Here is a 24,974-nt window from a genome sequence, read left to right as displayed (position 1 = left end):
GGATGGCACTCAGTTCCCAAGACCATGATCATGAACAGAGAGCCCCATATTGGGCACTAAGTTATTAGAAATAAGTTGGAGGGGGTGGAGAGATGGCTCAGTGGTTAAGAGCACTGGCTGATCTTGCAGAGCACCTAGATTTGATTTCCAGCATCCACATGGCAGCTAACAACCATCAATAACTCCATTTCTAGGGGATGGGAATGCCCCTCTTCTGACCTCGGCAAGCATTGCATGACACGGGTGCACTTACATTCATGCAGGCAATCACTCATACACATAAAATAAAAATAATAAATAAAATATTTAAAAAATAAATGTCTGTGGTCTCAACAAAATGCCCACATAATCCAAAGTATTTTGGCAAGGCAAAATTGTACTTCTGCAGAAGGGTGCTTAGCCATGCCAAATCAGGCAGGCAAGCACACTCAGCAGTCATCTCACTGGGGTTTTATTCCTAATGCAAAGTAGTACCACCGTGCCTTACTCTGAGTGGTCAGAGCTTAGTATCACAATCTTACTGGACTGACTAACTGGTGTTGCAGTTGATAAGCAAAGTACGACTTTTGATCATAAATGCATCCCTGAGCCCAGGGTATAACCCCAAACACAGAGTACAAACTTAAATCACAGGGTGCAGCCTTGAATACAGAGTGCTACCTTGAGTACAGGATGTCACTTTGAGCACAGGATATAACCTTGAGCACAGAGTTTAACCTTGAGCATAGGGTGTAACTTTGAGCACAGAATGCAATCTTGAACACAGAGTGCAATCCTGAACACAGAGCGCATCCTTGAGCACATTCTTTGTTAGAAAAATGATGACCTGGGAGAGATTTTTACCAGAAGTTATAGTTACAAATTTCTTTAAAGATGGAACTGCCTTTGTCTCATTTAACTCTTTGATAGAAAAGACAGTACATTTCATTTACATTTTCTGTACCAGTAAGATTCAAGAAAAAAAGTCAGTGTTGTCAGAGGGAGAAAGGTCATGCTGAGATTAGGAAAGGTGGATCAAGGGCCTAAAATATATGCATGACAATACACAGAGTATTTAATCCTTCAGAAAATATAATTAAAATTAAATACTTTAAGGATTAGGAGTTAAAACAACTTTTAATATGTTTCTCAAAATTCAAGAATGCAAAAATATTAGCAATAGTCCAAAATTCTAAAGTGAATGCAAGTTCTAGGAAACAAACTGAACTTTACATAGAATCTTCTGAAAGACTGACTGACTGATTAGAACTCCAATGAGTGTGGAGAGGTTGGAATGCTGTAGGTCCAGAGCCTGATTAAAAATTATCTTGGGTGAAAGCCCACGTAATAGCCATTTCTTGCCCACCTCTGTGTCTGACTCAACATCCCTTGTTACTCTCAGGTAAAATCTTTTGGAGTGTATTAACAGACCACTGGCTACTACCAGGGTAGAAATTAAGAATGGCATCAGATAGTACCTGATGCCTTATAACAGAGATTTTTTGCTTTGCAATAACCCACCTACCTGACCATATATTTCATTTCTTTCTTTTTTTGTTCCGTTACTGTAAGGAAGCAGTTAGGAAACTGCTTCCACAATGAAACACAGAATTTTGGAATGACCAAAATCAGTGTTTCTGGGTCATAGTCACTCATATTTGACTCCAGATTAATCTCTTATCCACTATGAGATAAGAGCTATGTTTCTTGAATTGACAGGAATAAATCTTGAAATTTAGGAACCCAGGAAAATTCTCATTTTCTAATGTTTTTAAAAGTGAGGCAGTCCATACAGGGCAGGGAGTATTTGGGGGACATGATAAGGTAAAGGCGTTGCTCACCCAAGTGTCTGATTGGAGGCTCTAAACAGCAGCAGAGCAAGAGTTCCAGCACAGTTAACTGCTTAATTCCTTTCCTTTCCCAGCCATAACCCTGAAATTCTCTAGCAATTGCATTAGAAACCCAATTTACAGGGAAAGCACATGTATTCAACCCTTCAAGAAACCCTAATGGCTGGTTTTACCTTATCAGACTATAATCCCATCCAAAACATCTTTGGAGCCTCCTCATCTGTTTTTCTTATTGAAAGAGAGAGAATGTAAAACAAAAGTTTTCTGGCAAACCTTTGAGATGTAACCTGAGAGCCACCAAAATGGACTGTGTGGTCAATACTAAGACAGCTAATGGTTTGCCATCTCTGAGCTGATACCCACGTTTGAGTGTGTTTTACTCTCCCTGCTCTTCCTGGGAAGCACGTACCCTGCCCGAGTGTGTCTTCCTTATTTCTGAATGACTGTCTTCCTCTCCACTCTTTTGCTTAAGCCTACTTTAAAGTATTTATTATTTTCATTACATTTATGTATTTATTCTGTATGTGGGCATGCCTGACATGTGCAGATCAAAGAACAACTTGATCTTTTCTTAAAAATCACCAGCTATTTAGTTTCCCTTGTGATTTCACTTTCACTCTTCAGTGTTTGGCAATGTGTTACTTCACTTTCACACATTTGTGAATTCTCCAAATTTCCTTCTGTCATTGATTTCTAATTTGGCTCCATTGTGGTTAGAGTACATACTTTGTGGGATTTAAATCTTTTAAATTGAGAAAGGCTTGTTTCATGGCACCACAGACAGCCTATTTGGGAATGCATTACATTGTTTTTGAGAAGACTGTGTTCTTTTATAATCTGGAGTGTTCTGCAATGCCTCATAGGTCTATAAGATTGTTCTTGTATTCTGTTTTCTTGTTCACATTTTGACTTGTATACATTTTTGAAAGTTGAGTGTTGATGTTCCAACTGTTATTGTTGGGTTTTCCATTTGTCCCTTCCTTTTTCCCAGTTTTTGCTTCATGAATTTTGAGACTTGGTTCTTAGGTATACATAAGTTCATATGTATCATGTCGCCTAATTGATTGATGCTTGTATCACTGGAAATGTCTGTCATTTCTAGTGTTTTTGTATCCAAGCTTGTTCATTATTATAGCTTTCAGAGCTTTCTTTTGATTATTCTTTGCGTAGCACATCTCTTTCAATTATTTAATTTTAAATTTAATTGTGTCTTCATCTAAACTGTTTCTTTCAAATAGCATGCAGTCTGATCATTTAAAAAATCTATTCTGAAAATATGTGCCCTTTGATTAGGGTGCTTGTTCTAGTTTATTTTTCCATTGCTGTGACAAAACACTTTGACCAATACCAACTTGGGAAGGAAAGGGTTTACTTGGCTTATATCTCCTGGGTCACAGTTCATCAGGGAGCCCAAGGTAAGAACTCAGGGCAGGAACCTGGAGACAGAAGCTGGAACACAGGCCATGGAGGAATGCTACTTACTGGCTTGCTCACCTGGCCCATGCTCAACCAGCTTTCTTAAACAACACAGGCCCACCCGCCCAGGGGTGGTATTGCCCACAGTGGGCTGGGCCCTCCCACATCACTCAACAGTTAAGAAAATGCCCCACAACCATAGCCATAGACCAGTCCAATGGAGGCAATTTTCCAATTGAGGCTTTCTCAACCCAAGTGTGTCAAGTTGACAGCTAAAGCTATCCAGAACAGTGCTTAATTTTTTAATATTGAATGATACTACTGAAGATAGATTTTAATTTTGTTATTAGCTGTTATTTTATAGATGTGTTGTGCTTCATTATTCTTTGATTACTGTCTTCTTTTGTGTTAAAAGATTTTCTATTGTACATTTTAAATTCCTTCATTATGTCATTTACTATATTTTCTGTGTGCTTGCTGAGATAAAAATAAGAATGTTTAAACAATCTAATTGGTTAATAGTTTAACTTAATAATTTCAATAGCATATAAATCCTTTGCTCCAATATCTGTTTCCTTTCCTGTGCTTTGAATACTAATGGGCATACAAATAATATCTTTATGAGAGCTTCAACACAGCTTTATAACATTGACTTATGAAAATATTTTAAAAGATAGAAAAGAATTTCAAAGTAAAATATGTTTATAGTGTGTTTCATAGTACCTATATACCTGGGTCCTTATTTATTGTTTCTGTGCAAGATCCAACCTGAAGGATGTCCTTTCATATGTTTTATTAACATATTAACTCATTTCTTGTTTATCTGAAAATTTATTGACTTTTCATTTTTCAAAGACAGTTGATATGACAGTTGATTAGTCTTTGGTAAAATGCTTTGAGGTTGTTGGACCTTGTCTATGGCCTCCGTAATTCTGAAAAGGAATTAGCTGTTAGTCCTATCATGGAGCCTCTGTGCCTGGCCACTCTTTCCTGATACTTTGACTTTTATTAACTTGCTCAACATTGCTATGGTATGAGCAGCTGTGTATTTGCTTGAGTTTATTCTACTTGTAATTTGTTGAAACATCTGGGAAGTTTATTTCATTTTTAAAAATGTTTATCCTTTCTCCCTTGTCCTGAATCTTCTATTATATGTGAATTGGTGACCTTAATAGTCCACAGATCTCTTAGGATGGGTTCATTTTTCTTTGTTCACTTAAAATTCTATTCCTTGGGCTTTATAAACTCATTTGAATGATCCACAAGTTTTCTGATTCTACTGCCTACTAATTTCTGTGTTGAACACCTCCAACTTTTAGTTATTAAACTGTTTGGCTCCAGAGTTTATAATAGATACCAATTATTCTATCTTTTTTAGTGATGTCTTCTATCTGGTAAGGCATTGTTGTCATTATTTAATTAATTAATTAATTAATTAATTTATTTATTTATATTTTATGTATATGAGTGCTTTACCTACATGTATGTAAGTGCACTCATATCATGCAAGGCCCACAGAGGCCAGAAGAGGCCGTCAGATCCTCTGGAACTGGAGTTACAGACAGTGGTTAGTGGTCATGTGGGTGCTGGAAAACTGAACCTGGGTCCTCTGTAAGAGCAGCCAGCACTCTTAACCACGGAGCTATCTTTCAGTCCCACAAGTTTTCTTTTCTTTTCTTTTTTTGTTTTTGTTTTGAGATAGAGTCATGCTGTGTGGCCTAGCCAAACATCAAACTCATGAGCCTCTGGCTTAGTCTCCCAAGTGGATGGAACTACAGATGTGTACCACTGTGTCTGGCTTCCTTTGTTCTTGAAGTATGTTTCTTTTTTATCTTTGAACATATTTATAAAGCTTATTTAAAGCCTTCGTACACTGTCTGGAATGTGATACCCTATTGGCTACTTTATAATATGTGCAAAATACTTTTCTGCTCATTTTCTTTTTTTTCATGCCTCACGTTTAGAAGACTGGGCCTTTTAGATAATATAGAAATTTAAGTGCTGAGCCATCATTTTCTTTTTCCATAATTTTGTTTGTTGTTATTGCTATTTTTCTTTTTTTGCTTACTTTCTTAATGCTATAGATTCCATATTATTTGTAGAGTGGGCCTGCTGAGTTCTTGACTATCTTTCATAAAATTTAAAAAATTTAGCACTAGTGTTCAGGGGCTGGAGCAGGGTCAATTTCGCTTAGTCAGCCAAGGATTAACAAGATTTCCTTAAATGCTTTTCTATGTATCTCCCACCCTTTGCTGAGGGGATCTGGGTGAAAGTCTGCCTTCAGACCTCAGGTACTCAGGTAACACCGTCTTAGTTGTCACTTTCTGACAGGTAAAGCCTCAAGGTCACATAGGGCTGAGTCATACCTTGATACATGGATTCCTAGATATCTAGGAATGTTGGGCTTGTCAAAGTTCCTTATGGTCATCTAGTTTTCTAATATAATGTTCAAAATTCTTGATTGTGTGAAGTGGGACCACAGAATTCAACAGAGACTTTTCCTCTCACCTCCGGCAGGCTTTAACTCAGGAATTAAGGTAATAGATTCTTATGGTCACACAAAACTTCCATTGAGTCAGTGTCCCCAGGGTCAAAGAATGAAATTCACAGACTACAATTTTACTAAAAAGGACTTAAAAGAGAGAGAAAAAAGGCACAGCTCCTTTATACCAGAAACAGTTCCAGGAAATCAGAAACCATTGAGCTGCTAGCCTGGGAGCTTTTGATAGCTTATGGCAGAAACTGGGGTGAGGCATGGGAAGGTAGTCATTTGGTTGGCCTATCCATGCTGTATCCAGGCATCTTCCCTCCATTTCAGTCATATTTTTCACATATGGTTTCCAGGCAGGGGTGTTCATTTAGTGTAAGACAAGGAACAAGAGATCAGCCTTCCCTTCTCTTATCCCCTGGCCTCTGGTCATCACCAGAACCAAAGACCTTTTGGCTTTAACAGTGCTGGCATCTGACCTCCAGAAAGGACATAGCTGCCTACAGGGCAAGGGACATTTTCAACTTCTAGCCAAGGCAAAACTGTTGGCTTTTGGAATTCCTACTCTAAAACTGCCTAATCAGTTTCTGTTTCCTATTTTCATCATTCCCAAACTGGCCTTTGTCTTCCTAAACTTCTATGGCACCATTGCCAGTTGATGTCACTGTGAGCTGCCCATTGTTGAGCTGAACACCAAGTATAATCAAGTAGCCACTGTACTATAAAAATAGATTTTTCCAGGGACCTGTAAGTTCAAATAGAGCATTGTGATCAAGGATGATTATATTTTCATGATGCTCCAAAGGAGTCTGATATATCCTCTGTCTGTACTAATTTACCAGGAAGGGAGGGGAATGGGAATTATCCCAAAGAAGATGTCACAGAGCATCTTGTTTACCCAGTCTCTTTTGGTTGGATGAATTTTATTTTGACCTGAAACTTGTTTAATGTCAAGCATTCTGAAATTATTCATTGTGTTTATTTGGCTACATTTTGTAAAAGGCAAATTCCTTGATGTCTTTACTCCTTGGTTCTAAAAGTCAATCTTGAGTTGCACTACTTTGCAGTTGGAAATGTGGTGACTGAAGAGGAATCATTAAACACCAGAGTAAGTTCTGTCTACTTTGCTGAGCTGATTTTTATTCTTGCCATAAAACCATTGTGGTTTTATGTTCACTGAAGTCATCCATAGGATCAGCATGGCGGGGGAGCATGTGCAGACACAGCCTTTCCCGGGTTATTTCCTACTTAAATATTGGAACATTCTTGATTAATGCACTTTTCTAATTTCTATATTTCAGATTGGAACTCTGGAATTATTTAAATCACTATAAACAAAAATATCTTTAAATGATTTTTTATCTATTTTTGAGAATTTCTTCTTATAATCATATTCACTACTTTTCTCTAACTCCTTGCATATCTACACCTCATTCCTACCCACTTAACTTTGTATCCTGTTTTTTTTTTAACCTGTGGAGTCCAAGTTGACCTGTCCATATACTCTTGGGTGTGTGGCCATCCACTGGTGTGTGCTTGACCTTGTGAGGTGAGACTCTTAAAGAAGACTGATTCTTCCTCCCCTAGCAGTTATCAATTGCCAATAGCTCATCAACTAGGGGCGAGACATTGTGCCCACCTCCCCTCACCATGCTGGGATTTTGTCTGGATTGAGCTTGCTCAGCTGTTGTCATGTAGTCACAACCACTGTGAGCTAATATGTGCACTTTCCTTATTGTCTAGAAAACACTGTTTCCCTGTAGTTGTCTACCACCTCCGCTCTTACAATCTTTCTGCCTCTCTTATACAAAGATCCCGAGCTTTGGGAAGTGAAGATATGCTATAGGTGCTCCATTTAGGGTCTCTATGTTAATCATGATTTTTAAAATGTTTTCTTTATTATTTTTAATATTTTGTGTATGGGTGCATTGCCTGCATGCATGTAAGTACACTGGTGTCATGCAGTGCCTATCGAGGTCAGAAAAGGGTGTTGGATCTCTTGGAACTGGAGTTACAGATGAGTCTTAGCTGCCATGTGGGTGCTGGTAACTGAACCCAGGTCCTCTGCAAGAGCAGTCAGTGCTCTTAACCACTGAGTCATCTCTCTAGCTTCTTAATCACTACTGCCAAAAGAAGCTTCTCTAATGAGGGTTGAGAGATACACTAATCTGTATATATAACTACAAGTCATTAGAAGTTGGTTAACTCTATGTCCATTTAGTAGAATAATAATAGTAGATTCTGCCTAAGCCCTATGACCTAAGTGACAGATTTTTGGTCCCAATAATGGTGCCAGGTATGGGTTTCTTCTTGTGAAGCAGCTCTAAATTCAATCAGAAAGTGGTTGCTTATCCCTATAACATTTGTGCCACGATTGCACTAGTGGGCAGGTCTTGCCAGGCTGGTTACTATTACAGTTTGCAGAGGTCACAGCTGGGTAAGACTGATAATTACTTTTTTACCTTTGGTAGTGTGCATATTACCCTCCAGCACTATGAAAGCTAGCCAGTAGGGATGAAGGTGCCAGGCCAATACAAAATTGACTTTTTCATGTTCTATGATTAAAGTGTATGGTGTCTTCAGCAATAGGATCTTTATATAAAATTCTGTAGGGTAATCAAGAGCATTGGCAATAGCCAGTAATGTTTTGGGATCTATGAGACCTCAGTGGCCAAAAACTCAAAACTAGGTAACCCATTCCTGGCAGTGGGCTTTTCATTTGTTAGCCTGTAGTGCACAGTAGGGGCATTGTCATATTATTATAAGATAACTTCATTTAAAGTCTTTTTCTATGTATGCATGCATACGTATTTTAGAAAGTTTATACAGTAGTAAATTACCTTATGACCTTTTAAAAAGGTGTTTAGTATTAGTTATCCCTCCTTGCATTCACTCCTCTACTCCATTTAACCTTTCCTGTTTCTTTATTCCATTTGCCCATTTATATTATTGCATTTTATATTCCCTCCCTTTAAAGCCTCTTCCCATGACCTCTACTACTTTTCTGGCATTTATGAGTATTCCAAAGGAAATTTACATATCTGAAGACTCAAACGAGAGTAAACATGTAATATTTGTGTTCTGGGTCTGGGTTACCTCACTCAGAATGATTGTTTCTAGTTCTACCCATAACCTGTGAACTTCATATTTTTATTTTTCATTATAGCTAATATACCACTGTGTAAATGTATCACATTTTCCTTATCCATTCATCAGTTGATGAACTTCTAAGTTGTTTCTATTTCCTGGTTATTGTGAATAGAGCAGCAATGAACATGGATGAAGAGGTATCTCTGCAGTAAGATGTAGGGTCCTTTCGGTATATACCTGAGTTGTATACCTGATCATGTCATGGAGCTATCTCTAGGTTTTTGAGGAACATTCATAGTAATTTTGGTTGTGACTTTACCAGTTTGCACTCCCACTAGCAATGAATAAGTGTTCCACTTTCTCCACAGTGACATCAGCATTTGTCATCATTTGTTTTCTGGAACTTAGCCCTTCTTAGTAGGGTAAGATGAAATCTGAATGTACTTTTAATTTACATTTTCCTGATGACTAAGGATGTTGGACATTAAAAAAAACTGTTTTCTGACAATTAGTATTTCTTCTTTTCAGAGCTCTCTCTTTAGTTCCATGTCCCATTTTTTGTTGTTGTTTTCTGAGACTGGGTCTTCCTATAGCTACAGCTGATGAGGAACTTGATATGTAGACCAGGCTGACCTCAGTCTCATAGAGCCCTGCCTGCCTCTGCCTCCTGAGTGCTGGAATTAAAGACATGCACCATCATGCCCAGCTCCCATGTCCCAATTTTTAACTGGGTTGTTTTTCTTGGTGCTTAGTTTTTTCAGTTCTTTGCATATTCTAGACACTAGCCCTCTGTAGGCTGCCCCTTCACTCAGATGATGGTGTCCACTGTACAGAAGCTTTTTATGTTCATGGGGTTCCGTTTATCAATTGTTGGTTTTAATGCCCGTGCTAATGGAGTCCTGCTCAAAAAGTCCTTTCTTGTGTCTATAAATTGAAGTGTATTCTCTATTTTCTCCTCTATCAGACTCAGGATATTTGATCTTATGTTGACTGAGGTCCTTTATCTATTTGGAGTTGAGTTTTGTGTAGGGTGACAGAGAAACCTAGTTTCATTCTTCTACATGTAGCTATCCAGTTTGATCAGCACCATTTGTGGAAGATGCTGTCTTTTCTACAATGTATATTTTTGGCATCTTTGTAAAATAATTTGGTGCCTTCAGTAGTGTGAAGTCCTCAACTCTAGTCCATAATCAATGTGTTTGCTTTTATTTCTATGGCTCTGTAGTATAACTTGAAGTCTGGGATGGTAATACTTCAAGAATGATTTTTTTTAAATCATACAGGATTGTTTTGGATATCCTGTGTGTGTTTCTGTATGAAGTCTAAGATTATTTTTTTCAATTTCTGTGAATAATTGCATTGGAATTTTGATGGGATTGCATTCACTCTGTAGACTGACTTGGTAAGATGGCCATTTTCATAATATTAATCCTACCAATTCACGAGTGTGGGAGGTTTTCTCATTTTCTCGTATCTGACTACTCAGCCAGCTCTGAGAGGATACTAGAAGTAATACCCTAAAGGAAGGATAAACATACCCAAGTGGCCTCAGGAAATGAATAAACAATGTCAGAACAGGTAATCAAAAGAGATCTGCAAAAATGTCACAGAATCAATAAAATGACAGGAATTAAAATACATCTTTTGCTAATAACTCTGAAAGTAATGGTCTCAGTTCCTCAATAGAGATACAGATTAGCAGATTGGATTAGAGAACAGAATCCATCTTTCTGCTGCTTTCAGGGAATACACCTTGCTGTTCAGGGAGAAGCTCTCTGAAAGCCTTTTCTCTGCACGTTGGTCATTTGTGGTTCTCGGTGTTCATCACAATCTGAATTCTCTAAAGATGAAATGCAAATGACTGGAAAATAACTTAAAAAATTTTAGCATTTTTAATCATCAGGGGAAGGCAAATTAAAACCACTTTAAGATTTCATCTTGCTCCAGTCAGAATGACTAAGATACAAAATCATACAACCACCCACGCTGGCTAGGATGTGGAAAAAGGGGAAAAGGAACTAAGGTGAGAGTGCAAACTGCTGAAGTCACAGTGGAATCAGTGTGGAGATGCCTGAAAAATTGCTCTACCATTTGATTTAGCCGTAGCACTGCTGGGCATATAACCCAACTATATACCTCACAAAATACCTGTTCATCCATGTTCATTGCCGCCCTTTTCACAAAGCTAGGAGCTGGAAACAATCTAGATGTCCATCAACTGATGAATGTGTAATGAAGGCATGGTACATATACACAATGAAGTATATTCAGCTCTTAAAAATGGAAATTTTGGGATTCACAGGTAAATGGATGGAGCTGGAAGCAATCATCCTGAGTAAGGTAACCCGGACCCAGAAAAACAAATGTCGCATGTTCTCGCTCATAACTGCGTGTTAGCTTTGAAATATTAGATGTGCATGTTTCAATTTGAAAATCTAGAGAGGTCAAAAATAAATAAACTGACATGGATGGGGGAGGCTCCCTGGAAGAGGAGGTAGAATGCATTGATATAAAGGGGAAAAGGGGAATAATAAAGTAGGAATGGTTAAATGAATTAGGGAATGGGTGGGCAGGGCAGTATGGGGAGGGAAAACTAACTCTTAAGGCCTTTAGAAAAAGCAGTATGGAAGCCTACCACTACAGAAGCTAATTAAAATATATATATATATATATGCTATAAAACAGGGGGACATTGTACCTACTAGACACCATAGACTTGCAAAGTAAAAGCTCAATGCTAGGAATGGACTCTGTCATTAAGGAGTCCCTTAGGCCCTCAAACAATACTGGCCATTACCCCTGATCTTGGATACCTATCAGAACTTCACAGTAAGACCCTATTGCTGAGGGCACCATAAACATGAACTGCAGAACAAGCAAGGAGAAATCAAGCTGGTGCTGACTTCAAAGCCTCGTGTCTACTGCCTAGCTTTCATAGCACTAGAAGGTGCTATGTAAACTACCTGAAGAGACTATTTAGCATGAACCTTATTTACCCAGCAGTGAATCTTGTGAACTATAGCAATTGGCTTGGCAATAAGTGCCATGGGTGCAATAGTGGTATGAATATTATAGGAATAACCAATTACTTTCTAAATGGATTTAAGGTATGCTTCATAGGATGGAATCCGTACCTGACACTAGTATCATCAGGCCTAGGAGCCTAAGGCCAGGCAACCTGCAGGCCATGGAAGAAAGCCCAATACAACTATTCTGCTAAATAGATATAGTATTAAATTGATTTCTAATGGCATTTTTATACCCATAGATTAATGCATCTCTCAACTCTCAGCAGAGAAGATTCCTTATACAAAAATAACTCCTTTTAAAAATTAAAAACAAAAAATTTTTGAATTTCAGCACCCGAGAAAATATTCATGGCCTGACATTCATGTGTCTAGAAATTGTGACATGTACTCAAATTTTAAACTTGTCTCCATGTCAGTCTTTTCCCTGCAAAAATAACTGTTTTTAGCAATATTTTGTGGAATCTTCCAAATTAAATGTATCCATCAGTGTAAACCTCAATATTATATGTAGATCTTTTCTTCTAAATATTGGGAGATATATATAAGGGAAGAAACATTTAAATCTGGTGTATACAGATTTAATTCTATTACTAAGAGACAGAAATTTTCACTTATAAAGGAATACTATCCAGTGGAAGGGAAGTTATTGGCTTCATGCTTAATGAAAGAATATTTCTAATTTTGAGCTTCATCAAGTTACAGCAGCTCCACACCAGTGGGAGCACTTCAGATGAAAAAGAGTTCTTTCCCTCAAAGGAAAAGGGTAATCTGTTCCTAAAGCAAGAACTGGCAGACACTTTCAGAACCCCATTATGTCCTTAAGCTTATTGGGAACCTCAAGGGGATTTTGTTTATGTGAATTATATCTGGTGATATTTGCCATCACAGAACTAAAAACTCAAATTTTAAATTATTGAAGTATCCACAGACCCATAACTGTGAAATAACAGAGATATTTAGGCTCTTCTTCAAGTTCCTGGCACAGAGCTCCTAAAACCTCTGCCATTTCCTGGGTTGTGGGAGCATTGTCTGTTCTAATAAGGTGTCCCATGGTGTTTTCCTCTATGATGTTTGTTTACCAGAAGACAAACCTCTGATTCAAAGCTTGGAACTTTCAGCTCCGCCCCTATCCTTTGGGAAGGGCAAAGGGGCCTGAGAAGGAGCTAAGAACCAATAGTGATTCTGTGACGAAACGTCCATAAAACCAAAGTACAAAGTATGGACTGAAATCCAAGGTTTCTCTGAATGCCAGACCTTGGCTTGGGAGATGGCTCAAAGGGTAAAGCCCTTGCTGCGCAAGCTTGAGGACTCAAGTCTGAAGCCCTAGAACTCATGTAAATTCCTAAGCCATTGCATGTAGTAGTTCTGGTGCTCCCATATTCCTCTGGCAATTGGGATGTGGATACAGGACAATTCTCAGAAGCTCATTGGTCAGCTAGTCTGGCATACCCAATGGCAATTAACAAAACACCCTGTCTCAAACGAAGTAGAGAATATGGACTAAAACCCAAGGTTTCTCTGAATTCCACAGACACGGCCATGTTAGGATCATGCTGTAGTGCTTAGGACCTTTTGAGCCCTTGCCCACAAACCTCTTTACCTGCCTGTCATTTTTATGATGGTTTTACAATAAATTAATAAATACAATATCACCATGAGTTCTAGAGATCATCCTTGCAAACCACCAAGCCTGAGAAGGGACTTGGGACCACCTGAGTTTGAGCTGGTGAATCAGACAGAAATCCTTATGGGGCTTGTGATTGACATCTGATCCTGGAGGCAATCCTGTGGGACTATGCTCTGACTCTGTGCAGTCTATACTCCATTAATATCAGAAGTAGATAGAGTTATAGAATATCAAGCCTGTGTCACAGAATTATTTAGCAAGGGCAAAAAGTCACATATTTTGTTAGAAGTGTTCAATGTTGAGTGTATAGTAAATGAAAACCATTAAGTTTTCTCTTACACACATATAAGTAGAAATATATCATCTAAAATGAATAACACATGAAACTCTCATAGTTTTGCAGATCTATGCTTGGATTAAAGAAAGAGAAGTTCCCACTTCTGTTTCTGCAGTCTGTCTTTTGTGATGACACCTGACTTAACTTTGGAAATATGCATTAGACAGTTCAGAGTTCATGAGATTAAAAAAGGGAAGTGATGTCTTATTATCATGAAAATACTTATGACTTGATGAGCCCCCGTAGGCTCACTGTATATGCCAGTGGTGTCCAGGCAAACTCTTGGAGGACAACTGGAAAGTGAGTTGAGGAAAAGGAATTCTTAGGGAGAGTGGGATGAGCTCTTGAGTTGCTGCTCCTTCATCATTCAGGCAAAAGTAATATTCATCATTCTAAATAAACCATCAGAGTTTCTCACTCAACTAGTAGGTTGTTCTATATTTTGTTTTAATCTCTAAGCAAAAAATTCATACTTACATCCAATAACTTTAAAGTTGCCTTTATTTATTTATTTATTTATTTATTTATTTTTTGAGACAGGGTCTCCCTGTTGCCCCAGCTAGCCTGGAACTCACTATGTAGACCAGGCTGGCTATCCTTGAACGTAGAGATCTGCCTGCCTCTGCCTCCCAAGTGCTTGGATTAAAGGCGTGTGCTACCATACCTGGCTGAAGAGATGGTTGTATAACCTATTAATTGAAGTACAGATAACAATTCTTGGGTGCTCTTTGGCTTCCTGTCATTATAACAAAACCTTGAGGTAGTTAACTTATGAAGGGGAAAGGCTAATATTGGATTACAGTGTTGTAGATTGGGTCTAAGATTGGGTGGGAGTATTGCTTTGGGTTCTTTATGGCCGGAACAAACGGTGGATCAAAACCACTTACATTTGGGAACCAAAAGGGACGTGCACAGGGTTAGGGTTCTAGAGTCACCTTCAAAGTCACTTCCCCAGTAACTGCAAGACTTTCTATTGGGTCTCTCCCAGTAGTGCCACCATAGGGACCAAATCATTAACACACGGTCTCTCAGGGGACACTTATCTAAACCATGGCAACATCCTCAATGACAACTAAACCCATGTTAATCCTATGGCTATATTTTCTGAAGGCAGCACTCTGACGCTCTATCTCTGTATCTCCATAGTCCAGACATGAAATAATTTAATTACTTCAGACCCTGAAGTAATTAAAACTTAATTTAATACAGACCTCATCTGCAACCTTAGGAGCTTGTGAGGACCAGGGCAAAAACCTATCGGCAAAAGTACTAGCTGATGGGGTGGGGGGAGGGCAGGTGGCAATAGCTCTGTGATAGCAAGAAGCTGGGCTGGGCATATTGGATTCACTTGCATGAGCAGCATCTGGCCAGAGAAAGGAAGAACAAAGTGTGACTAAGCGGGAGAAGCAAGAGGAGCCACAGACCCAGGGCCCATGGCCATGTTGAGGTATCTCAATTTTATTCTGGTGTTTTGGGGACACACTGGGTACTGGTGAGCAAGACATAGTCTGATTCTATAGGATATGGGAAGGGCACTCTGGCTTTCTGGGGAGCAGGGATTGGACAGAAAGGGTGGCAGAATCCAAGGCTACATGGGGTGGGAGCCAGAGCAGTGGTCTGCTCCCTCCCCTTCCTGGGTGGCCTAGACTTAGCAGCTGGTCCCTGGGTGTCAGGCATTTCCCTTTTAGCGCTTAACAAGAACTGAGAAGGGGAACTGAGGAGAATATATTCCTTTGGGTTGAAACATAGTATTTTTTACTTTAAAAAAAAGAACAAATTTGAAAGATATAGAATTCTGTTTTAGTTTAATATTAAAACCTTTGTTAATGATTATCACTAGAACTTATGACTTATGAGACATCGATTGTTCTTATTTATTTACAAATTCGTCTTTGTCCTAGTTTGCTTTTCTGTTGGTAGGATAAAACACTGACTAAACCAATTTGGGGAGGAAAGGGTTTGTTTCATTTTACACTTTACAGTTCATCACTGAGGGAAGCCAGGGCAGAAGTTCAAGATGGGAACCTGGAGGCAGGAACTGAAGCAGAGACCATGGAGGAATGCGGCTCACTGGCTTGCTTCCCCTGGCTTGCTCAGCTACCATTTTATACAGCTCAAGCCCACCTGCCCAGGGATGGCACAGCCCACTGTGGGCTGGGCTGTCATACATCAATTAGCAGTCAAGAAGATACACCACAGACATGGCCGCAGGTCAGTGTGATAGAGAAAATTACTCAGTTGAGGTTCCTTCTTCTCAAATGACTCTAGTTTATGTCAAGTTAACAAAATTAACTAGTGTAGTCTTGTTATGATTGAAATTTCTGTGTGATGTATTTCTATATTTTCCTCAGATGAAGGTTTTCCACTTTTTAAGTAAGAATATAATATAGTAAAAGTTCTATCTGTATTACAGGATTGGACATACTAATGTGGACATACACATGTGCATATGTGTGTGCACACATAGTAGCCATGTGTAATACAAATAACTAGTATATAAATAAGTAACATAGCACTGTTTTTCATAGCACATGGTTTACATGTTTTTATATTTTAAGCAGCCAAATAATAAATAATGAGTTCTCAGGTTATAGTAAAAGTCCCAGAGGTTGTCTGGAAAATAAAAAATGCAATAATAACTTTTGAGTATGGTTCATCATTATGATGAACTAACATGGTATTATTATACATTTCATGACATAGAAACATGACCACTGTGAGAGTACAGTCTCAATAAAAAGAAATAAGGGCTCTGGGCCTGGTCTTGCCCTCACCTCCCTTTGCTTCCCTGGGCTGCGCAGCTTCCGGCGTCCTGGTGCCAGCACCTTTCCTGGGTAAGTCCAGCGGTGCCCACTGTGCCATGACTCCCCAGCCTCTTTCACCCCCCAAGCTCCCCCACTGCATCTCTCCTCCTAGCCTGGGTACTGGCCCATTTCTTGTCTTGGCACCCCATACACTGGGGCTAACCTCTTGGCCCAGAGTCACCACTGCTCCCTGATCCTTTGCATCCAGACCAACCCAGTTCCTCCCAGTAGTCCCCAGGAGCCCTCAGGGCCTCTTTCAACCACCACCTCCCCTTGCATTCTTGGGTGGCACAGCCACTAGCTACCTGAGACCAGTATCTTTCCTGGGCCTGGCTCCCAGGCCAGCAAAGCCCCCAAATTCCTGAGGGCAGTATCTTTCCTGGATGGATCCAGACCTTAGGAGAAAGCCTGAGAGCTTCTGAGCCTCATCTCACTTGGGCCTCTGCGGGAACTCTTCAAGACAAAAGCAATTTGCCATTCCAAAATAAAATCAAAGAGAGAACCTGAAGCCTAGACCAATTAGCTTTTCATGCCCAACCAATAAACCACAAAGGCACATCAAGTTTACAAAAAGAAGCAGGCCTAAAGTCAACAAAGGAAGGCTTGAGACTCACACAAGAATCAGAAACTATGAATGAAATCCACATGTCAAAGTCACAGAGAAAAAATAATAACATGAAACACCAAAATAATACATCCCCACCAAGTACCAACAGTACTCTAAAGGAGTACTGTTAGAGATAACACAGGACATGGACTCAAAAGAATAATTATAAACATGATAAAAGAATTCAGTGAATTTAAAGAACACAAAAAGAAATCAAAGAACTGAAGGAAGCTAGGGATAAACTTCTGAATGAATTCAGAGAAGAGTTAGAAATATTGAAGAATACTCAGGCTGAAATGAAGGAAGTGAAACACTCAGTAAGCCAATAAGAAACAACAGGAGAAGCTTCACCAATAGGATGAATGAAATGGAAAACAGGATATAAAGACTGGAAGATAAAGTGGACGAATTAGACCACTCAAGCAAAGATTATGAAAAATTTAAGAAAACACAAGAATGGAATATGCAAGAATTGTATGACACCAATAAAAGACCAAACTTACTAATCATAGGCAAACAGTAAAGAGAATAATCTCAAGATAATAGTATGGACCAGATCTTCAACAGGATTGTAGAAGAAAATTTCCCAAAATTAAAGAAAGAGAAGAACAAATACAAGAAGCATATAGAACACCAAAAAGACAGGAGCAGAAAAGAAACTCTCCACGGCACATCATAGTAAAAACACTACACATACAAAACAAAGAGACAATACTGAAAAGAAACACAACAAGTCACATATAAAGGAAAATCCATCAGCATTGCTGCTGACTGTTTCGTGCAAACTATGAAAACCAAAAGAGCCTAGACCAAAGTTTTCCCAGCTCTAAATGACCACAGATGCCAACCCAGATGACTTTACCAGCCAAAATGTCTATTATAGTCAAAGGGGAAAGAAAAGTCTTCCAAAACATAAGTAGGCTGAAAGAATTCATGTCCACAAAACCAGCCCTTCAGGGAGTTCTTGAAGCAATACAAATTGCTGAAGAAAGGAATGACTATACCCAAAGGGTTGTAGAAAGAAATTCAATGAAGGTATAACTGTGGAAATGCACATCTATATCAAGAATGTGAACAGAAATAAAAATGACAGGATTCAATACACATCCTTCTTTAATAACTTTAAATATCAATGGATTGAATTCCCTAGTCAAAACACAGAGATTAGTTGAATGGATTAAGAAACAAAACCTATCTTTTTGTTGCTAAGAAACTCATCTCAATTTCAAGGACAGGCACTATCTCAAGGTGAAAGGATGGAAAAAAATATACCAAGCAAATGGTACTAAGAAAATTGCAATTCTAATATCTGATAAAATAGACTTTAAACTAAAACTAATCAGAAGAGATAAAGAGGGCCACTTCATTGTGATCAAAGGAACAATAAACCAAGAAGATATTACAATCATGAACATATATTCACCAAACTCTGGTGTACCCAATTTCATAAAAACAGTACTACAGGACTTTAAGACTCAGATTAATCCCAACTTATTTATAGTAAGGGACTTCAGTACCCCATTGTCTCTGTTAGATAGGTCATCAGGACAGTGAATTAACAGAGAGACATCTGAATTAAACAATACCATATATCAAATGGACCTAACAGACATCTATCGAATATTCCACCCAAGCACCAAAGAATATACTTTCTATTCAGTACCCCATGGAACCTTCTCCAAAATCAACCAGATACTGGGGCACAAAACAAACCTCAACAAATACAAAAAGATTGAAATAATTCCATGCATTCTATCAGACCACAATGCAATAAAGCTAAAAATCAATACCGGAAGAAACAATAGTAGTCACAGGAACACATGGAGATTAAACAACACACTCCTGAATGATGAATGGGTCAAAGGAAAAATTAAGAAAGAAACACAAATATTCCTGGAACTAAATGAAAAGGACAATATAACACAACAAAACCTCTGGGATGTGCTGAAAGCAGTCCTTAGAAGAAAGTTTATAGCTCTAAGTGCCTATGTTAAAAAATCAGAAAGAACACAAATAAAAGACTTAATACTGAAACTCAAGACACTTGAAAATCAACAAATGAAACCCAAACCCAGCAGACAAGAAGAAATAACAAAAATCAGAGCAGAATTTAATGAAATAGAAACAACAAAAAAAATACAAAGAATCAATGAATCCAAAAGCTGGTTCTTTGAAAAGATAAACAGGATTGATAGACCACTAGCCCAGTTAATAAGCAAAAGAAAGAAAGAGAACCTCCAAATCAACAAAATCAGAGATGAAAGGGGAACATCACAACAGACACCAAAAAGATCAAGAACACTATAATGGAATACCTTAAAAACCTATATGCTAAGAAATTTGAAAACCTAAAGAAATGGACAGGTATCTAAAAGCACTGGAACCCCAAAACTAAACCAAGAAGAGATTAACAGCTTAAACAGACCCATAACACATAAGGAAATTGAAACAGTAATATAAAACCTCCCAACTCAAAAAAAAGGACCAAATGGATTTACAGCAGAATTCTACCAGACATTTAAAGAAGATCTACATCCAATACGATACAGAGGGAGAACTCCCAAATTTCTTCTATGAAACCAGCATCCCTATAATATCCAAACTGGGTAAAGACACAACCAAAAAAGGAAATTATAGACCCATATCCTTAATGAACATAGATGCAAAATTTCTCAACAAGATACTTGCAAACCACAAACAGACACACATCAAAAAAAATCATCTACCATAATCAAGTCGGCTTTATCCCAGAGATACAGGGATGGTTTAATATTCGTAAGTCAATAAACATCATAAATCATGTAAATGGGTTCAAAGACAAGAACCACATGGTCATCTAAATAGGTGCAGAGAAACCCTTTGCCAAAATTCAACGTGCATTTATGTTCAAAGTCCTAGAGGGAATTGGACTGGAGGGAACATACCTCAACATAATTAAAGCCATATATAACAAACCCACAGCCAATATCATTCTAAATGGAGAAAAAACTGGAAGCATTCCCATTGAAATCAAGAACTAGAGAAGGCTGTCCACTATCTCCACTCTTCTTTAACATAGTGCTTGAAATTTTTGCAAGGGCAATAAGACAAGAGAAGGAAATTAAAGGAATAATAATTGGAAAAGAAGAGATAAAATTATCCCTTTCCACAGATGATATGATATTATATCTAAGAGATGCCAAAAATTCCACCAGAATACTCCTAGAAATTAATAAACACATTCAGTAATGTGGCAGGTTACAAAATTAACCTACAAAAGTCTGTAGCCTTTCTATATACCAATAACAAGAAATCAGAGAAAGAGTACATGGAAACACTCCCCTTCACAATAGCTCCAAAAAAAATCTCAGCATAAACCTGATCAAGATATTAAAGACCTCTACAATGAAAATTTTAAATCTTTAAAGAAAAAGATTGAGGAAGACTTCAGAAGATGGAAGGACCTCCCATGCTCATGGATTAGAAGAATTAATATTGTGAAAATGACCATCCTACCAAAAGCCATTTATAGATTCAACACAATGCTAATCAAAATCCCTATGACATTTTTCCCATAATTGGAAAAAACCATCCTAACATTTATGTGGAAGCACAAAAGGCCTCAGATAGCCAAAGCAACCCTGAGCACTAAGAGCTATACCAGATATTAAACTGTATTCCACAGCTATAGTCATAAAAACAACATGGTACTGGCACAAAAATAGACCCATAGATCAATGGAACAAAATTGAAGACCCAAATATGAGTATATGCAATTTCAGCCACCTGATATTTGACAAAGGGGCCAAGAACATTCACTGGAGGAAAGACAGCATGTTCAGCAAACGGTGCTGGCAAAACTGGATCTCCACCTGTAGAAGAATGAAACTAAACCCCTATCTTTCCACTTGCACAAAAGTCAACTCCTAATGGATCAAAGACCTCAATGTGAAGCCTGAAACTCTGAAACTGTTAGAAGAAAACATTGGCAATATCCTACAAGATATAGGTGTAGGAAAGGATTTTCTAAACTGGACATCAACTGCCCAGAAACAGGGTCAAGAATCAAAAAATGGGACCTCATTAAACTAAAAAGTTTCTGTACATCAAAAGAAGCAAACAGGATAGCAAAGAGAAAACCTACAGAATGGGAGAAAATCTTCACCAGCGACACATCTGACAGAGATTTAACATCCAGAATATATAATGAATTCAAGAAACAAAGAATCAAGAAAGGAAGTGACCAAATTAAAAGATGGGCTAAGGAGCTGAACAGAGAGTTCTCTAAAGAAGCAATAAAGATGGCTAAGAAGCATCTTAAAAGTTGTTCAACATCACAAGCAATTAGGGAAATGCAAATTCAAACATCTTTAAGATTTCATCTTACCCAGTCAGACGAAGACTGAAGATGAAGAGAATAAATGATACCAAATGTTGGAGAGGATGTGGGGGAAGGGGAACACTCATCCACTGCTGGTAGAACTGCAAGCTTGTTCAACCCCTATGGAAAGCAGTATGGAGAACTCACAAAAAACTACACTGGACCTACCGTATGACCCAGTTATACCACTCCTTGGTATTTACCCAAAGAACTCATCCTATTGCAGAGATACTTGTACATCCATGTTTCCTGCTACTCTTCACAATAGCTAAGAGATGCAAGCAACCTACATGTCCCTCAACTGACGAATGGATAATGAAAGTGTGGTTCATTTATATGATGGAGTTTTACTCCACTGTAAAGAAAGATAAAATCATGAAATCTGTAGGTAAATGGATGGAACTAGAAACTTATACTAAGTGTGTAACAGACTCAGAAAAACAAACAGCATATGTTCTCCCTCATATGTGGATCCTAGCACCAAATCCTCATGAGTGAATGTATCCAGACATAACTTCAGGAACCAGGATAACGAAATGGAAACAGGGAGGTAAAGGAAAAGAAAGAATCTGAAAGAGAGCAACAGTAGGAAACAGGCATTAATAAGGGAGATATGGATAAAAATGGGGTTATTTTAAGGGGAGAGGGAAGGTTATACAAGGAAACTAGGGGATAAAGGGAAAGAAGGAGCTCAAGAGAGGTGGGATCATAGGAGAAGTGTATTATTATGGGAACAATTGGTAAAATGGGGGCAGGGGAATGAGGGCACCTTAATTGGAGAAACCATGATGGAGGGGTGAGACAATGTGAGAGATAAATAATGCCTAGTTTTAAAAACCAGAGGGAACTATATTACTCCAACAATCTACTGACAAATTATACATAGCAGATCAAGAAATATATGTCTAGGTAAGATTTATCTGAGAACAATTGGTCTTTGCCCAAGCTTTATCTACATGGCACATGGTAATTAAAAGTACCAGACTGGTGGCACTAGCCTTCTTGGATGTCTAACAGCCGTACTCTGAGGCCTATACTAATTTAGTCGGAGGTACATAGGACAGTTTTTACTCCTTGTCCTCCTAGGTTGACTAAGTTCCAGGGGACTATGAGCATCTCTCAAAATGTCCTGTAACTGTGGTGAGTCACCTGTCCTCTTGATCCAGGAGGCCATGGAGACCCCCACCACTTGAACCAGTGTCCAGTCTACAAAGAGAAAGGTCAACACAGAGGAAACATTTCCTCCATGCTTCCAAGTGAAGCCACCCATGGTCGAGCATGACCTTTGACTTATCTTCACATGTACAGAACTGGTAAAAGAAAGGAGCCAGGGGCTCCTCCCAAGCCCATGTGACCCCTAAGGAACAGATCCTCAAATGACCTTAAGAGTAAAAATAAATTGGTTTATCTGGGCCAATTGTAGGGTCTTAAATACCCAAAGGAAAGTATAACCAAAGATTAAAGGGGGTCATTTTTTAAGAGTCCATATGTATAGCTAAAGGCTACATAGCAAGAAACAATGCCAAATAGGAGATACCTTCCTTTGAGTTATTGGCCAGGGTAACCCAAAAGACTCCCATACAGTAACCCAGCATAGAACTGGGAAAATGAATGCAGACCCCAATCTTATCTAAAGGAATATTGACAACTGGTTGCTGCTGGATGAAGAACAGCTGGGATCTCTAGATAGGCTGACTAGATTCAGTGGAAGGACAACCACTGGTGAATGGGTGTGGGCGCTGTGAACACAGTGGACAGTAATGGGGATTACTGAGTATATGGGCTCCAGTGGGGACGGGGGAGGCTATGGGAGTGTGCCATTTGGGAAGTGGGTATATAGATGAATAAGATTGTTTGGGATGTTCTGTATGATATACATGCAAAAAAATCAACAAATAATAAAATGACATATTTGAGAAGGAAGCATAAAAATTTACTTCATGTTAATTATTAGAGGTGATAAACTTTACCATTGAAATCTACCTGATGACTTTATATCTATACTCAGGTGCCAAGGATCTGAGTGTAACTGTCTGTGACTAGTAATAATCAGATACATAGAGATTAGAGGCACACGGGTAAACATCTAAGTGTTAGTAGCATTAAAAATGAGTCTTTCTGTAGGAAACAGCATTTTAAAATGAAATGGAGATCTTTTTTAAAGGTTAAGTACTCATTTAATTTTATGTCTTACAGGCTCTATACTGAGTTCAATATTGTATAACTGTATTACTTCAACTGTGAACCTAAAAATTCACAGCCACTTTTGAAAGAAATGTATCCTTGCTCTGGAAATTGTTATTGAATATGTTAAAGCTGTAATGAAATGCTTCTTCTAATCATGTAGTTATTAAATAAAAAAAAATAAAAAATGAAATAAGGAACAGAACACACAATATATATCATACCATAAAAATTTGTAAACATTTTTACCTGTCACCAATTTGCAGATCTAGAATCACCATGGAGACAAATGTCTGGACATGACTGTGAGAGATTTTCTAGAGTAGGTTAATTGTGGTTTTAGGATCCACTCTGAATGTGGGCAGCACATTCCATGGGCTGCAGTTCCAGTCTGCCTGGAGAGAGAGGGAGCTGAGTACAAGCAGTCTCAGCTTTCTGCTTCCTGAGTGCACATGTAAGGCGACCAGTTGCCTCCAGCTCTTGTTGCTCCGCCTTTCCCAGCACAATTGATGACATCCTCAAATTGTGATCCAAAATAACCATCCCTTCCTTATGTTGCTCTTTTTTGGGGGTATGTTATGGCAGTGATGAGGAAGGTAACTAACACACCATTCTTAAACCAGGGACTAAAAATTCACAAATCAGGGATTTCACAGTCCAAACACCTTAACCTTTCAGAAATAGAAATGTCTCCTTACTTTTTGGGGGGTGGGGGGGGCTTCTTTTGAGATAGGGTCTCCCTGTAGTTGCACTGTGTAGATCAGACTGGCCTTGAACATACTGAGATCTGCCTGCCTCTGCCTCCAGAGCGCTGGGATCAAAGGCGTGCACTACCATGCCCGTCATTTCCTTACTTTTCATTGACACTGTGTGAATTGTCCACAAAAGATTTTTAAGTTGGGCCTTTGCTGCATGTTGTTTATTTTTGTTTTTGCATTCTGTATTATTTTTATTTGACAAAATAATTATACAGATGTACAAGACAGTGAAATAATTCAGTGCAGGTAGAAATGTGGCCCGATCACAGGGGAGTACACTGCTTTGTCATGAGCACCTTTTCTCTTTGCTTTTTCTCATCCCTTTGTCTGTGGCTGTAGTTTTCCCACTGGTGCCAACCCTGCTTCTGCTGCTGTAGCTGCTGGTCCACTGTTCACCCATCTCATCTGTGTCACAGTCCTTCACACCCTACCAGCTTTCCCACAA

This window comes from Nannospalax galili, unplaced genomic scaffold (assembly GCF_000622305.1).
Source record: "Nannospalax galili isolate Female #2095 unplaced genomic scaffold, S.galili_v1.0 scaffold321, whole genome shotgun sequence".
In the NCBI taxonomy this organism is placed as follows: Eukaryota; Metazoa; Chordata; class Mammalia; order Rodentia; family Spalacidae; genus Nannospalax; species Nannospalax galili.
The sequence above is the reverse complement of the archived record's forward strand: the minus strand, read 5'-3'. Positions refer to the sequence as shown.